At 45.2% G+C, this 17,092-nt stretch overlaps 1 long non-coding RNA gene across 1 annotated transcript; it reads left to right on the forward strand.

The window, feature by feature from the left end:
* The first annotated feature begins 1,361 nt into the window (after positions 1 to 1,361).
* On the forward strand, positions 1,362 to 6,555 carry LOC105510949. Its single transcript, XR_001001637.1, has 3 exons — positions 1,362 to 1,435; positions 1,543 to 1,689; positions 6,263 to 6,555. It is a non-coding gene; the product is annotated as an uncharacterized LOC105510949 (long non-coding RNA).
* The last annotated feature ends 10,537 nt before the right edge of the window (positions 6,556 to 17,092 follow it).

Genomic DNA, 17,092 nt, shown 5'->3' on the forward strand with positions numbered 1-17,092 from the left:
GCCTCCCAAAGTGCTGGGATTACAGGCTTGAGCCACCGCGCCCGGCCCTCAGGTGGTTTTTCTATCCATGATATAAGAATTTAGCCTAAGGCACAAGTGACATTCAGGGGCATTGAGGCAAGCTTCAGGGTAGGCACTCTTCTTTCTTTCTTTAAACTTTTAATTTTTATACAGAAAAGTGCACAGACCAAAGGGTGACTGCATTCGTACATGGCGAGGACACCCACGTAGCCATCTCCTTATCAGAAAGCCCCAGTGTCCTGCCCCCAGCCACCACACCAGCCCGGTTGCTGTCCTCACAGCTGGCACTATCCAGCAGCCATGCCCCACCTGGAGTGTATTGAATGGGATCTTGCCATACGTTCCTGGTAGGTCTGAATTTTGTTGCCAATACAGCATCTGTGCCGGCAAGCATGCCTTTGCTATTGCAGGCAGCTCAGTCTCGTGGATAGTAGAGGCTATTGTGGAAATAGCCCAGGGTGGACACCTCAGGGTTCTGTCTTCTACCACCCTTGACATTTTATTTTTCCTGTGCCCAGTGTTCACCTCTCCTCCCCTCTTCTGCCCGGTCCCTCATCCTGGCCTGCCTGAGCTGCCTAGGCCTGAGTGTTGCCTGGCCAGTTACACCCAGGGCTGCAGAGTGAACATGCCATGCTCTGTCCCCTCTGACAGGGTGGGTCCCCTTATCCAACCCCAGGAAGATGGGGGGAGCCAGAGAATCACTGGTGTAGACCCCTTCACCTGCCCCCCATGCTGCCCTGCAAGGCGGAGGTGGGATGGGGTCCGACTTCACAAACGCTGAGTGGGAGCTTGTGGATGGGCACCTGTGGTTGCAGCCCACCCACTCCTGATGGTCAGTTTCAGGTGTACAATCAGCCATGTCAGGGCATTTGGTGGCACGCGAGCCACATGGTGCTGTGTTGTGGATGCGGGTAAAGGCTGTGGTCAGTGGACTGCACATAAGGGAGTTTTCCACAACTGCGTATGTGGGCTTCCTCCTGTAGTTGAAAGGGCCTCAGAGCAGCATGGAGGCTCCCTGAGGAAGAAGAATCTCTGCCTGAAGGCTGCAGCCGGGGGCCGCCCAAGAGTTCCCAGACAGTCCTGCCCAGAGCCTGGCCTGCAGATCTGAACTTGCCAATCCCCACAGCCACAGACGCCAACTCATTGAAATACATCTCTTAAACTACAGTTATGTGTCACATGACAACTTTTTGGTCAACAGAGGACTGCATAAAGGACAGTGATTCGATCAGACTGTAACGGAGCTGAAGATTCCTGGTGCCTTATGACATAGTAGTCACCCTAGCATGTTAGCACAATACACTCCTCATGTGTGTGTGGTGATGCTGCTGTAAACAAACCTACCATGCTGCCAGTCATAGGAAAGTCTAGCATCTACAGACATGAGCATGGAAGTACGCAGTGCTTGATGATGGTAATAAACCACAGGGTTACTGGTTTATTTATTCACCATGCTATACTTTCTGTTGTTATTTTAGAGTGTATTCCTTCTGCTTATAAAAACAAGCTAACTGTAAACAGCCAAAGGTGGGTTCTTCAGGAGGTGTCCTCCTGGGAGCTGGTAGCTCCATGCCCATCATTGCCCCTGAAGGCTTTCCAGTGGGACAAGAGGAGGAAGCGGAAGACAGTGATGTGTGTGATCCTGACTCTGTGTAGGCTGAGGCTAAGGTGTGTGTTTGTGTCTTTTTACTTTTATGTTACTGTGTTTACTTCTTTATTTGTTTATTTAATTATTTATTTATTGTTATTACTGAGTCTTAATAGACTTAACCCCGATGAGCTCTCTGGCCTGACCTCTGTATTTGGGGCCTGTCTTCAGCCAGGGACACGTAGGGGATTCAGGTCAGCATCAACTACAAGGCCACGGGGCTGCAGAGTCCCCTGAGGGCAGTGCACTGATGACCCCTTCAGTACTGCATCCTCCCTAGGAGGTTGGTAGGCCCAGATGACTGACAAGAATCATTGTAGCCTTTATGAAAGTCTTATAGAGATGAGGGTTGAGGGATATTGAAGTCCAGCCATTGCATTCCTGGGAGAGCTCACTGAGTATCCCAGGTCCTGCTGGGCATTTTCTGCTCCTGTCACAGGTGACCCTCAAAGGGTTTGTTTCAGGAGAGCTCTTTTCATTTCACTTTTCTTGCATGTGGATGTCCAGTTGTTCCAGCACCATTTGTTGAAAAATACTCTTTTCTCCATGTTGTTGTCTTTGCTGCTTTCCCAGAGATCAGTTGACTCTATTTAGGTCAGTCTGTTTCTGAGCTCTCTCTTCTGTTCCATTGGTCTATCAGACTGTTCTTCCACCAGTACCACACTGTCTTGATTCCTGGAGCTTTACTGTAAACCTGGAAGTCAGGTCATGCTCAGTCCTCTCACTCTATTCTCCTATATTGTACTGGCTATTCTGAGTCTCTTGTACTTTCATAAAAATCTCAGAAAAGTTCTTTTTGTCAATATTCATATGATAGTTTGCTGGAATTTTGATTGGGATTGCATTGATTCTATAGATTGAGTTGAGAAGAACCAACATCTTGACAATATTGAGTCTTCCTGTCCGTGAACATAGAATATCTCCTCATTGATTTAGTTATTATGTTTCTTTCATCAGATTTTTGTAGTTTTTCTCATATAGATCCTGTACATATTTTGTTAAATTTATACTTAAGTTTTTCATTTTGGGGGGTGCTAATGTAAATGACATTGTGTTTTAAATTTCAAATTCCAATTGTTCATTGCTGGTATATAGGAAAGTGATTGGCTTTTGTATACTAACTTTGTTTCATTAAGCCTCATGAAAATCCCTTGTTCTGTGTTATTTCAAATTTTCTAAATTGATAATCATGTTATCTCCAAACCAACAGTTTCGTTTCTTCCTTCCTAACCTGTATACTTTTCTTTCCTTTTCTTGTCTTACTGTGTTAGCTAGGACTTTCAGTACGACGTTGAAAAGCAATGGTGAGAGGGAATGTCCTTGCCTTATTGTTCATCTTCACAAGCAAGCTTCCAGCTTCTCACCCTTAAATATGAAGTTAGCTGTGAGTTTTTGTAGATGATATTCTTCTTTAAAAAAATTTATTTTAGGTTCAGGGGTATATGTGCAAATTTGTTATATAGGTAAATTCATGGATTTTTTTTTTTTTTTACAGATTATTTCATCAACCAGGTATGAAGCCTGGTACCCAACAGAACTAAAGATAAAAACCACATGATCATCTCTATAGATGCAGAAATGGCTTTCAATAAAATTCCACATTCCTTCTTATGAAAAACACTTAGTAAGCTAGATATTGAAGGAACATACCTCAAATAATAAGATCCATCTATGACAAACCCACAACCAATATCATACAGAATGGGCAAAGGCTGGAAGCATTTCCCTTGAAAACTGGCACAAGACAAGGATGCCCTCTCTCACCACTCCTATTTTCCATAGTACTGGGAGCCTTGGTCAGAGCAATCAGAAGAGAGAAGGAAATAAAAGGCACCCAAATAGGAAGAGAGGAAGTCAAAGTATCCCTTTCCTCAGATGACGCGATTCTGTATCTAGAAAACCCCATAGTCTCAGCCCAAAAGCTCCTTCAACTGCTGAACAACTTCAGCAAAGTTTCAGGACAGAAAATCAGCATACAGTAATCAGCAGCATTCCTACACGCCAACAACATGCAAGCCGAGAGCCAAGTCAGGAAGGCAATCCTAGTCACAACTGCCACAGAAAGAATAAAATAATGCTGGGCATGGTGGCTCACGCCTGTAATCCCAGCACTTTGGGAGGCCGAGGCAGGTGGATCACAAGGTCAGGAGATCGAGACCACCCTGGCTAACATGGTGAAACCCCGTCTCCACTAAAAATACAAAAAATTAGCAGAGCATGGTGGCGGGCGCCTGTAGTCCCAGCTACTCGGGAGGCTCAGGCAGGAGAATGGCATGAACCCGGGAGGCGGAGGTTGCAGTGAGCCGAGATTAAGCCACTGCACTCCAGTCTGGGAGACAGAGCAAGACTCCGTCTCAAAAAATAAAAAAAAATAAAAAAATAAAATAACTAGGAATATGGCTAACTGAGGGGCCTGAAGATCTCAACAGTGAGGATTACAAAACACCACTCAAATCCATCAGAGATGGCACAAACAAATGAGAAAACACTCTGTGTCTTGGTTTTTAACGAGAAAGTTTAAAAAGTAAAAAGAAAAATACAGAAAAAGCTTATAAACTAAGAATATAAAGAAAGAAAATATTTTTTCTTCTTAATTTTCTTAGTCTATAAGCTTTTTAGACTAAAGCTGTGCAGTGTTTGTGGTTTAAGCTATAAGTATATTACAAAGGAGTAAAAATGTTAAGAAATTTTAAAAGTTAATAAGGTAAAAAAGTTACAGCAAGCAAGGGCTGATGTATTCTTGAAGAAACAATGGTTTTGATAAATGGAGTGCGGCCTAAGTGCCCAGTATTCCTGAAGTCTACAGGTGTGTGCAGTAACGCCCCAGGCTTTCACAGTCACTCCCCACCCACCCCGTGACTCTCTCAGAGCCCCTTCTTGTCCTACCAGCTTCATTCACGATGAGCGCCCTGTACAGGTGTACCCTTTGCTATATTTTATATTGTATTTTTATTGTAACTTTTCTATTCTTAGATACACAAATACTCACCATGGCATTATAATTGCCTGCTATTCAGTACAGTAACATGCTGTATAGGTTTGTAGCCCAGGAGCCATAGACAACGCCACAGGCTCTGCCATCTAGCCTAGGTGTGTAGTGTAGTAGGCTGTACCGTCTAGGTTTGTGTGAATTCACTCTATGTGTGCACAATGATGAAATCGCCTAATGAGACTTTTCTAGAATATATCCCTTTCACCAAGGGACACATGACTGTAAATCTGTTTCTCTCTGTGTGTGCGTGTGTTTGGGTGTATCTGTATGTGGTACATGTGCATATATATATATATATATGTATTATATATGTATAGATAGTAGATGTTGTATCGATATGGAGATAGATGATCTCCCTACTGGCCCTGTTCTCTGGAGAACCCTGACCATACATAATGGCTGACCAGATGCTGTGGGCCATCTGCATGCACAGTCCATGCTGTATGTGTGTGTGTGTGTGTGTGTGTGTGTGTGTGTGTGTGTGTGTGTCTGTGTGCATGTTTGGGTGTATCTGCATGTGGTACATATGTATAGATAGTACATGATATATAGATATAGAGACAGATGCCATCCCTACTGGCCCTATTCTTTGGGGAGCCCTGAATGGATGCTTTGGGCCATCTGCATACATAGTCCATGCTCTCTTCATCTTCTGGTTCAACACATGCCGTGCACACATCTCATACACTTTCCTCATCTTACTCTAAGGCAGCTCATCACCACACATGTGTGGCTCAGTATTTCACTCACCAGACCTCTGCCTTTACTGCTCGGGCTTCCTGGGTCTTGAACATATTTTCTGTACTAAAAAACTAAGATCCTAATTGGATGGAATTGTATCTGGGACTTGATGGCTTGTCCTTGGAAGGGTTTGCATTGAGGTTAAGTATGCGGCCACCCACAGCATTTGAGGTTGCGGTGTGCCCTGCAAAGACGTTTAGAGGAGCTTGCTGTTTGGCTAACAAAAGGCCATATAATGAATCAAAACTTTAGGAAATCATAAGAACTTAAATAGAGTTCAACAGTTTTATAACTGAGCTAAAGCTATTTCTACAGAGGCAGCTGAGAAACCGGTTTGAACTGTTTGGATACCATTTCCTGACGTGGGGAAACCTGTCTCTATGATGTATTTTGAAATTCGAGGTAAAATATGATGCAGGCTGCTGGTTTATGACTACCCTGTTATTCATCCTTTCATCTGCTCTGAGGATCAACATTTCTGAATTTATTGGATACATATGTCTGAGCTCTCACTCAGTGGGGAACAACACAATTTAAAACTAGGAAACGGGACTGCAGCTTTGGCAGGAGACGGATTCTAGTGTGAGGAATATGCAGACACCATTGGTGTGTTTTAAAGAGATGTACTTAAAGCGGTAGGATTTCAACTTACAGGCTGATAAAGCACAGTGAAGAGTTACCAGAAAGGCTTATCTGAAAACAGCTGGATTTCGCTACAAGCTGGGTAGATTTGCCGGATCGGTTCTCGTGGCCACTTCGAACTCACTCCGATATTGGAAAGCATCTACAGGGCTGGAACTGTGTGATTCTTATGTATTTGGGGAGAACTAAATAAATAAAGCTCTCGTTTTTCCTCCTAGCTCCGCAGTGGGAGTGGAGTCAGCATTTCTTCTTGCTGTTGAGCTTCGGGACAGGCATTCATCTCTTGTGCTCACACAGTTCTTTCGGTTGAACATCTGCAAGGTGACATAGATTTGAGGGACTGTCACACTTGACTAGAGCCCACTTGGGTGCTCCTGGAACCTGGAACGAACAAACTCTAAGAGGAGATTGAAGATTGCCCACATGCTGGGACTCCAGGCTGAATCACTTCAGGTGGCCTCAGAGGGAACACCTGTCTAGTGCTGCCAAGAAATAAACCTTTCAGGGAAAAGGGATTTTGGTCATAATTCAGTCGCAATTTATTTTGTTGTATTTTGGCCATTTCATTTGCTTGACAGACTCTTATTCAATGGCCATGTGTAATCCACTCATGTTCTAAAGACCAGTGCGCAGGGGCTGGCGGATAAGAAAAAAGAACATTTCTGTCTACGAAAGTCCAAGGTGCCATGAGGTGTGGAGGTAGGGCTTCCTCATTCCACCCAGACATGTCTAGAAGGCAGTAGTTGAGGCAACAGTTGGTGGACATGGAGACAGGCAAGGGGCATCCTAGACAAGGGAAGGCAGTGTGTTGCTCTCACCAGGTAACTCATGGAAGAACAATCTGAAGTGACATCATCAGTTCCACACCTGTCCATCAAAAGCCTGAGTGATAGACCTGTGAGATGAACCAGGGCTCCTGTACTAACCAGAAGGTCGATGCAGGGAAGGCACATGCTTTAGAGGCATGAGGTTGTGAGTGGGTACCTTTGGATGTGGGTCTCCCTAGAGTCAGGAAGCGTGAACTGACACCCCCAGCCCCCTTACTTGGGAAACCAAGTGAACAGTGGTCAGAGATGAGGTGCCATTGGGAGGGGCTTCAGGAACTGTGGTTTTGGGAGTCACTGATGACAAAGGCATTGGGAACGAAGATGATTGCTCAGAGCCCATAAAGTGAGCAGGGAGGCCTCAGACTGTTCTCGGAACACCAGGATGGACAAGACAGACACAAGAAGATGAGTCCTGAAAGGCCACCAGGAAGGCTGGTCAGACACAGAGGAGCCGGGGAAGAATTGTAGCCCAGAGGCCACATGGTAAATTAGTCCAGTGAGACAATATGACCAACCAAGATGGCAAAATGACAGTGGAATAACTCAACCAATGTCTGAAAACATAATGGACTCTGCTCCTGGGTGTTTATTCCTATTATTTCACTTTAGTATAGTGATCTCAAGTTCATAACACGATTTCATACAAATGGTCTCTCTCATTTGAATATTCAATAACCCTATGAGATGCATTGGGAAAGCATTTTTTTCAATTCCAGTTTTTGGTAATGTGTTCACTGAGACACAGAGTTTGAAAGATCATTATTTCACTTGAAGAGTTGTGCTGCATGAGCAGTCTGAAGCGCGGCTTCCTGTGTTTTCATTCCTGAGCTCCATGAGGCTCCAACTCTGGAGGAGGAAGAGAGCAGAGACGCATACGCAGTGGACCCTGCCTGGGGCACTCAGTGCTGGGCACGGGAGGTGGGCAAACCAGCGATGACAAAGACGCCTGTCCCCAGAGAGTGGGGGCGGGGAGGGCTCCTGGAAAAGCCACTGCTTAAGTGGAGATTTACAGACGGGAAGATGCACAGGTATTTGCCAGACAAGACCAAGTGGGGGAAACATGCTCTGACAGAGAGGAGACAGATGTGATGATGATGAACCATCTTCTCAGGGGAACAGAGACACCCAGGGCCCCATGTTCATAATGGGTAAAATCAATGTGAGATTAGACCCAGGACTCCTTGATGCTCACCCCGGGGTGCTGCTGCTTCTCCTCCTCTGGTTTCATCTGTCAACTTGACTATCTATCATCTGTCTATCTATCTATCTATCTATCTATCTATCTATCTATCTATCTATCTATCTATCTATCATCTATCTCTCTATCATCTCTATCTCCATATTTAGCTCTCTGTCTCTCTCTCTGTCTCTCCTGTCTCCATCTCTTTATCTGTGAAGATATCTCTGTGTCTTTATCTCTCTCTCTCTCTCTTTATTTATCTATCTATCTCCATCCCTGTCTCTATCTCTCACATCTCGTCTCTCTATCTCTATCAACATCTATCTCTTTATCTAGTTCTCTATCTCCATCCATCCACATATCTCTCTATCATTGTCTTATCTCTCTCTCCACTGTCTCTATCTATCTATCTATCTATCTATCTATCTATCTATCTATCTATCTATCTATCTATCTCTGTATCTATCTATCTCTCTATCTATCTCTGTATCTATCTATCTCTCTATCTATCTATCTATCATCCAGCTATCTAGTTATCATCTATCTATATGTATCATCTATTTAATTATTTGAAACTTAAGCTTATAGCATCAAATGTTGATGAAGTATGGAACAACCTCACTCTCAGACATTTTCGCCAAGTGAAAACTGGTTCAACTACTTTGGAAAACTCTTTTTCTCTAAAAGTAAACCTACATCTACCCAATGACCCAGAAACTTCACTAAGTATTTACTCAAGAGAACGGAACTTGATTGATTGGAAATTGATTGATTAATGCCACAAAAACACAAAATTCTCAAGGAAGCTATCTGGCCTTTTCAACAATGAAAGCAGTCAACCATAGGAGACATAAAAAGAGCGTGTGTGTGTGTGTGTGTGTGTGTGTGCGCGCATGTGGGCATGCACATGAGTGCACACACAGGATCATGGCAGTGGAGGACAAGCACACAACTGCAGTCCATGGCTGCAACTAAGGATAGGCTGGAGATGACACTAGGGAATCAGGGAGAGGTGGCAGGCACATTTGAGGTCATTGCTATCCCGACCACTTGGGAGATAATAAAAACACAGTTCATGGCAGGTTTCATGATGGAAGGATATTGTGAACCATGGAGTGGTGGAGATTGAGTATGGAACTTCATGGTGAGGAGAAGACAGTGGACCTGGTCAGGGCTGATGATGACCAAACAGCAGCTGGCACAGCCGGCACCATTATCAGACTTTCCCCTTCTAAAGAAGCTTGCTGAGAAAACAGCCAGTCGTGAGATGTCTTCTGTAGTGGGGAGGCTCCTTCTGTGAAAAGGAACCAATGGATGGACGGTAACAAGAGATTTTGAGTATCTACACCAACTTAGAAAAAAAAAAGACTTTTTCAGTGGAGGTGATGGGTTTGAGGATAAGTGGCTTTTTTGTTGTTTCTTTGTTTGTTTTTGTCTTTTATTTTTATTTTTCCCTGCCTACCTCCTTTCTTTCTTTCATGTTTGTGTTATTGTGTTATGTAAATTTCCTGCAACAAACATGTATGCTTTTCTAAGAAACATATACAACAGAATTTCTTGCAAGTTAGGAAAAGATTTTTTATTATACTCTGATGATCTATTCATAATTTTAAAATATAAGGAATAGAACTTGAAAATATTTCAAGAGAAATTGTATTCTTAAGCAGTCAAAACAGCTAGGAAGGAAGACCAGATGGTAGAGGTAACGGGATTTTGGAAGCCCTTAGGATACATTTTAGGGCCACCGACACATCCCAGTTGATCACAGGACTTCTGCAGGCAGTGATGTCTAAACACTCCTGCAGGGTGGGGGGCTCAGAGGGACCAATAACCAGTCCTGGGCAGAGAATGAATTTAGGGCAAAAAAATTAGAGACAGACTTTTTTATGGTTGGAATTAGAACTATTAAATAAAAATAAAGGGAGAGGAAGAAAAAAAGGTTATTTAGACTACACCTCAAGAATGATGTAGTTTTCCCATCAGGAGCGTATCTGCTTCACATGGTGCCTTGTTGGCTGACAGGCATATCTTAGGATCTCACAAAACGCTGAGGCCATCTAGAAACTCCCAACCACGTCTGCAGAAAGATGCATACTGAAGACACCTAAAATGCGCCTGGTGGTGTTAATTAAAGATGGAACCACTTGGAGGAAGCCACTCACTGAAGCAAAAATATGTGTTCCCACATGTGGTAATTTTCCTGTAGCTCTTTTTATTTTTTATTTGCTGATAGGAGGAGACTTTTGATGAATACTTATGGGACACTTCAGGCTTGAGTAGGGTTAATCTCTTTAGTTCAGGTGAGTTCATTTTAGCCATGATTCACTTCATTGGCTATCTGTAATGATTATTAACAAGCTTAAAGACCTCTGGGAGATTGTGGATAAAAATGCAGAGCCAGAGAAGTAGGCTATCATTATGCTAATAGGGTCGGAATAATAATTACCAGGCGCACACAGTTTCCATAGGAATCCCGGGGATGGGAACAGGTCACCAGGTTAGAAAATCTCTCCCCAGCTTTACATCCCGTGGTTGCACCATGCACACATACACACACACACACACACCCCACTCTGACATAGAAAGGCAGTAAATAGATGTTTATCTACATTATTTTGCCATTGCACTTAGATGAATTCACAGTCAGACGAAGAAAGATGTGAAGAAATAACATTTATGCTTTTTGTGCATCAGTGACACATTCTAACAGCCTTAAGTGTGGATTTGGTTAAAATAGTTTTTACCTTTCTTTTCAAATATATCACATGCATTCCAACTGCTCATTTCATACAAGTATTTCTAGTGGTATCCTTATAACAACAGGAATGGAATGCATCTACTACCTTTGTTGGATTTGTAGGTGAGAGCTGTTCATCTTTACTTTTCTCTTCCCTGTTTCTTTTTTTCTTTCTCATGCACAAACATCGCAGTGCTTCCCTCCATGTCCACACCCTTCCTCCGGCACCCATCAGTCACACCACTGTTTTCCAGCATCCTCCTCTGTCTGTGCATTTGGCTGTGTGTTCTTGAGGGTAGGAATTGTGCCTTATTCATCATCATGCACTCTTTTTCTGGCATAATATGTTGCTCACAGATATTTAATATAACACTTTTTTTCTAAATGCATGAGTAAGTGGCCAGGGACATTCAGTTAGCTGTGTGTAGGTTTCCCTGCACCAAATCCACAACCTTTCTCAGCATACATCTAATTCCCAGGCCAACCTCAGGGTAGGTAAAGAGTTACCATTTGTAGAGGGAGGATGCCAGACTCCATGCACCTGTTGTCTTGGCTCACCTGGAATCATCTTCAATGGGAAAATGTCCAAGGCAGAGGGCTGCTTAGGCCAGAGGAGGCTTCCCCCATTTTACTGCTTTGAAGAGGTTGGCACCCAATTCAAGGTTCTTGTGTGGATGGATGAAAACGTGACAGGTTTTAGGGAATGATGAAGACACACACATAGAAACAGATCCTCATCTTAGTGGAATTCTGTGGGTGAGGTAGGGTCATGGTTGATACTCACATTAGGAAGAGAAGGGTGGGTGGGGCAGGAGCCGCCAGCTTCAATGTCCTCCCTGAGTGGATGGGCTCCACCTCCAGATCAGGTGGCAGAGAGGACTGTTCTCATGTGGAGGCAGCCACAGTGCAGATGCTGCAGAGGACAGCCCTGGGGAGTGGTGTTCTGGGACATGGCGCAGGGGACGAGGGGAGCAGCTTCCCCTTCAGGGAGTCCCTGTGGGTGCTCAGGTGAATAGCTCCAGGAGCTGGGACCCCCCAGGTGGTGGCTGTCTAAGGAGTGACAGCCCACGTACCCATAGATGGTAAGTTCTGTCACATCCCCCCAGGTGGCGTCCCTCTTTAGTGAAGCTGTGCTGCAGGCAGGGTGAGGCCAGACTTGGTGGGGTCAGGGGGCCCAGCAGGGAGCCAGCAGGAAGCAGATCTGGGACCCAGGCTTCAGGGCCGAGCAACATCTGCCCTCCACGGGCTACCTCCTGAGGCTCCTCAGCACACACTGGAAAGCCAGGCCCTCACCTGGTGTCCTCCACAGTGCCAGGACTCTGGTGACAAGGTGTTTGGAAGGGACAAAGCTGAGGGGGTGCTGCGGGGGCTGAGTTAGTCTTGAAGGAGCCCGCAGGATCCCTGGGACCCTGTTCCCAGCTGAGGCCGTTTTGTGGTGTTGTTAATAGACTGTTTGCTTCTGATCTTCAAAACCTAAAGTGAGCTCTAATACCAGTGAAAAGCTGGGAAGAAAAAGGATCCCTCTTTAAGACCAGCTTTTTACACTGTATTTATAACACCTTTTACATCTCAATTTGGTGACTTTTTAAATCTCAATTGATAATGCTTTTTAAATCTTAACATAACCAAATGGTTACATTGCCTTGAATTTACATTGCTGCCTGGCTACTTTTCAATCTTAATACAACGTTTCAAGGTACAACCAGCTACCTTCATCAATAACTTATGTGCACCTGATCCATCAGCCTCTCAAGGATCATTGTTGCAAATATTTAAACCTGGATTATTCAGTCTCAGCTGCTGCTTCCAAAGGCGACTTGTCCTATATTGCAACTCTGAGATTTCCATTAAAAACCCGTAAGGTCAGTGAAATGAAGTTAATTAAATTCCTGCCTAGATCTGTTTTAAACGCTTTAGCTTAGCATTCTCGGTGGAGAATTGTTCATCGTACTCCACTGGTGCCTAATGTGGAAAAAGTCTGAGTGAGGATGGTGGGATGGAGGGTGACGCGCCCAGTTGTGGTCTGGTGGAACCTCCCTGGAAACCACTGTCCTGACTACCTGCCCAGCACATGCGTGTCTGCTTGAGTCGACTGGGCTCTTTTTTCAGCACATCCCAAGGTGCATCACGTGCTGTGTGTCCGCAGTGTGGCCGTCGACTCTCAGGAACATTGTGTGGGACTCAGAGACTTGTCCATCAGCACTGTGTGTCCCAGCGGAACAATGCGAGCCACCCACGCGTCACTGATGTGTCTTTGGCAAAGTGGGCAGGTGTGGACAGGAATTTGCCATCATAGCAGATGCGTCAGACCCCATTGTTTTTGATCCAGAATTTGCCCCCTTAAGAAATGAATTTTAAACAAACGACTTGGTTTCTGTAACTAAATTCTTTATGAAAGATGTTTCAATACATACTTAGAAAGTTTATCTAAAAGTGTTCATGGAAAATGTAATATATTTGATTGGACGTTCATGAAGCTTCTTTTTGAGAAAGTTTGTTTTTGATCAGTTAGGTCAACTATAAATACATACTGTTCCAATTGTATCCATGTCATACAAATGCAACTATATAAGCTTTACCTTCCTCTCTAGTCATAAAAATACCAGTGTGGGGTGGAATATTTAAAAACATATCATTTTAAGTGTATTTTTTATTATGATGTAAATCTCAGAGACCCCATGTAGACTCAGCCAGAGGATTAAGAGGAGAAAGTTTTGTGTGGGGTGGGGCATCAAGGATGAGGAAAGTGGGACGAAGACTCTCAAATCCTTTCTCCTTTCTCCAAATCTGACAATAAACAGATCGATCAGTGGATATTTTCCATAAGTGTGTTCTTTATGTTCCATTGCTCCCTGGTACACACACATCCTCTTGACTGAGTAACAAGATACTTACTCTTCCTCCCCATCTCTGATGTCCCAAAAAGTAAGCCCCTTCCACAAGCTTCCCCCACATCATAGCACATGATAAATCTCTCCTCTAATATGCAGTTGCAGGGAAAAGCTGAACAAGATGAAGATTATCTTGAGTGCAGCTTCGTTATATTCTAACAGTTCTATTTCTCCATCTGGCAACCATCTTTCATGAAGATCAAAAGGCTGTCCAACCTTCACTGGTTCTTCCTTGCAGTTCGTTCCTGTGAGATGGGTGGGCTGCCAGCAGTGTCCTAAGCTAACCGCAGGACAGGGGCAGGGAAGGGCCATGTCTCAGGTCACAGGAGCACCCCTGTGGCCAGGTCCCTGCCATTCCGGAGCCCCGCCTCGGTCCCACCCACAGAGCTCCCTGGATCCCAGCTTCTGAGCTGTGTCACACGCAGGCAGGAGCATGCCTCTCTCTCTGTGTTCATCCTCTTAGCATTTCCCTCCGGGGTATCTGCCCTAGGGTGTGTGAGAAGAACAGAAATACAACTCCGAGACCTACAGGTGTACTGGGGTTCCAGCGCCTCAGTATGCTGGTGCCAGCTGCCCTTGGGGCCTCAGCTGCTGACCAGAGGGCCGGCCTCTGTTATCTGCCTGTCCCTGCATCTGACATGGAATGATCGTAACTCCATGAATGACGTGGACCCGTCAGGTCAGTGGGATAATCAGTAAGCTTTAAATGTTATAAGCAGAAATGTGCATTGATAGTGTTGGTTTTCTTAGACAATCGCCACTTTTAGAAAATGTCATGTTTTTAAGTTGTACCATCTTATATTAAGAAACGAGTCCACACGATGTTTAGAACATGTTTAAAAATTTTTTAAAAAAAGCACACACACAGCCGTACATAAATTCTGATTGACTGAAGGGCTGCTGTAAGATGTGTTCACAGAAGCCGTCTCCTAGCTGGGCTCACTTGGGGGGATTAGGAGACTCTAGGACAAGGTAGCAGGGGACTGTTGAATAGGAGAAAGTCCTCTTCAGTGAGTTCTGGGGCTCCTGAGTCTTAACGGCAAAGGTGCGTCCCATCGTCTGAGATATCCCTGCTCCCACAGAAGGTGGGATTTAGCCTGTCCGTGAGAGTAAGAGCACCAGTGAAGACTCCAGAGACCAACCGTGAGGTCATACGCACTTGTGCAAACGAGGCGGCTGGGTTCCAGGGACCACACTGTATGATTCCTGGGAAATGGGGATCCTGAAAGTGTGAGATACGCACACAGCCAGAGGAATAGAGATCATAAATGTTCCCTTTGCTGTGGCTAATGTGCACATTTTTAAAGTCTCCTCTATTTACAAACTATTCAAGAGTACATATTAGTGACTATTGATTGATAATTATTTTTTATTGATGAATAAAAAATACTTGTCGTCTGCATCATGAAGAGAGATTCCTTTTCAATTGTTTAAATGTAAATGCTATATGCTGTGTCTGGCCACCTTGAACAGAGAGTGCTTTTTCATCTGCTGTGGGAAATGCTTGGAATGCTTGGGAAAATGGATTGATCTTAATGATCACTTATAAGCAGCTCCATCAGCCTGCAAATAAACCCAGTCAGTCCGTGATCGTGTGTATAATACCTGTCCAAAGGTCTACAACCATGGAGCGACTTTGTGAAGTGCAGCTGGAAGCTCCGTAGTCCTCCATGCCAGGATAAAAGCACGGAAATTATAATATCACATGCAATTATTTGAGGGCTTTTCCTCACCAGATGGTGTTCATGTGTCAGATGCAGGAAACTTGCTTTGTTCTGGCTGTGTGGTTGGATCAGGGGTTTGCAGGAGACTGGGTGTCGTGCTGGCTCAAAGCACTGACAAGGACTCTTGCCCTGCCCCGGGGGCACTAGCACTGCTGAATCGGGGACGCTGACTCCCCTGATGAGCATCGCTCAGGACCAAGGGAACTGGTTATCCACACACAGTCAAGCCACCGACTGCGTGTACTACAGATGGGGCCTCTTGGTAATCACAACAAGCCCATGGAGGCCTTAACTTCATAGAGAGGTCTTGGCTGGAGGGCTGGCCCACACCACTGTTGACACACGGTGGGTCTTGTGAGGACGCCCAGGGTCTTCTCCTGGGAAGGTGGCTTTGCCAGGGAGAACTGTACACGCACTCTTGTACCCACTGCAGGCACCCAGCCTGGCTTTCCCTTTGCTCCTCGAAAGTTTTCTAGAAATGCATTTCCTAGGAGCCCCTTCACAGCCAACATGTTGACTCTGATATGCGTCTCCCTGACTTTGCAACAGAACACTCAAACCCTTTCTGCTGACAGACAGTCCTGTGCAGTGGAGAGACACCCAGGAAACAGGGTCAGAATAAGTCAGGCCCGAGGCCTTCAGGGAGGTTCGCTGGAGGATTTCCAGGTGGCAGGTGGGATTTGCAAGGCTGCTGTGTGGGAGGCTTTTGTCCAGCAGGCCTGGGCCCCACGTCCATCTCAGCACTGGCACGGCAGTCGAGTCCCCCATCCTCCATCACGTGTCAGGTGGGCACGGTCAGGGCCGACACATCGCAGGTTGGAGGGCCAGGAACCGTGGCTCACATGGGTGACATTTCCACACATGGGCTCTCTGTGCTGTCCTCACCCTGGAACACATAGCCGTGATAACAAAGCCCCTTGGCCCTGGTTTCTAGTGCTACCTCTTGCCAGGAAACTAAGTTGTCATCACGCAGCCAGTCAATGATAGGGTTATTAGTAATGGTAATCGGAAAATGAAAGCTTTTGCTTATAAAAAGAAAGGGGGAGAAGGGAGATTGTGAGAAGCCGGGACAAATTACCTCCCACACACTTTGTGTAAATGTCGGGAATGAAACTGATAGAACTTGACAAAGTGCCGTGGAAATATAAAAATGGAAACAAGCTAAAACGTTTTCAAAACCCTATTTCTGACAGTTTCTGCAGCACATCCAATGCTCATGGAATTGAAAGAGAAAGGGACATTCAAATGGCTTTGGGCTTATTTGAAGTCTTGGTTACACATAGATTGTGAAGGTGGTGACTATGTGTGTGTCTCACAGCAACTCCCGAGGAAGTCGCTGCTGTCTTGACAGTGTCGGCACCAAGTCCAACCCCCACCAGATGCAGGTGTCGGGCCTCTCTGTGGATACAGAGGGCTGGGGACAGTGGCTCAGTTGACCTTTGTCTCTCCAGGAGGCCTTATCCTGCCCAGTCCATCCCAGCCGTCCTGGAGAACCAGCTGGGCCTGCTCATCAGCCTGAAAAGTGGGAGAGGGGAGACAAAGGCAGCAGGAGGCCCCTGGGGACCTCAGGAAGACCCTGTCCTTGTGCCACCATGGTCATTGTGGAAGCATGGGCCGACTTCCCTCATTACACATCCTTTACTCTCTCTTTTTTTTTTTTTTTTTTTCTGTTTCCAGGCTGGAGTGCAG

Source organism: Colobus angolensis, unplaced genomic scaffold (genome assembly GCF_000951035.1).
Source record: "Colobus angolensis palliatus isolate OR3802 unplaced genomic scaffold, Cang.pa_1.0 Scaffold196, whole genome shotgun sequence".
Taxonomy (NCBI): Eukaryota; Metazoa; Chordata; class Mammalia; order Primates; family Cercopithecidae; genus Colobus; species Colobus angolensis.